The sequence below is a fragment of the Sinocyclocheilus anshuiensis genome, unplaced genomic scaffold (genome assembly GCF_001515605.1).
Source record: "Sinocyclocheilus anshuiensis isolate Anshui unplaced genomic scaffold, SAMN03320099.WGS_v1.1 scaffold880, whole genome shotgun sequence".
NCBI classification, from domain to species: domain Eukaryota; kingdom Metazoa; phylum Chordata; class Actinopteri; order Cypriniformes; family Cyprinidae; genus Sinocyclocheilus; species Sinocyclocheilus anshuiensis.
Genome location: NW_015548254.1, coordinates 1,928 through 2,741, shown reverse-complemented (window position 1 = coordinate 2,741; position 814 = coordinate 1,928).

The following is an 814-nucleotide window of genomic DNA, read 5'->3' as shown; positions in this document are numbered from 1 at the left end:
TTATTTTCCCTCCAAAATTATTGGCGGTCATTTGTCCTATATGCATAGCTGTTTATTGTTGACATTCAATTCATTTCACCATGGTGAATGTACGGAGGATAAAGGCTCTTGCTCTTGCACTCCTTTACTGGAGACGCAAAAATAAATACCGCAAATCAGTGTGGGTACAACACTACCTGGCTCGGAGGAAACATCTTGGCGAGTATCACCGTTTAGTGCAAGAGCTGCGCCTTAACAGGGAAGATTTCCGTGAGTATTTTCGGGTCTCACGAGAGGAATTTAATGAGATCCTTCAGGTTGGCCCAAAAATTACCAGGCAGGATACTGCATTCCGGAAATCCATCAGCCCGGCCGAACGCCTGGCAAATTGACCCTTAGCTAAGCTCCGCCCTCCTTAGTTACTGTTGCTACGCCTGACAAGCTTTCGCGCCTGGCACGTCTATTACAGTATGTATGCACTTCTCAGACATTCCCAAGGAGATAATTAGTAATTTTTGGCGAACAGGTGAAATATCTGAGAGAGCAAGACAAAAGGGACTGCAGTATGCATTCGAGGGATATATCCACGACATAATATGCAACCGATTAGAGAATAATTTCATCAAAATTGAAGCTAAAGCCTATAGGTCCCAGCGCAAGCAGCAGCCGCCTCGTACGCTGACCATTCAAATGGGAAACAGCTATGTTCATGCACAGCAGGGTAAGTGAAATTTGAAAATAATCTAATAATTATAAATCAAACAGTTTATCCATAAGTCTTGTGGAATAAACACAAGACATTAGCCTGACCACTTTGCAATGATAACATTCTCCC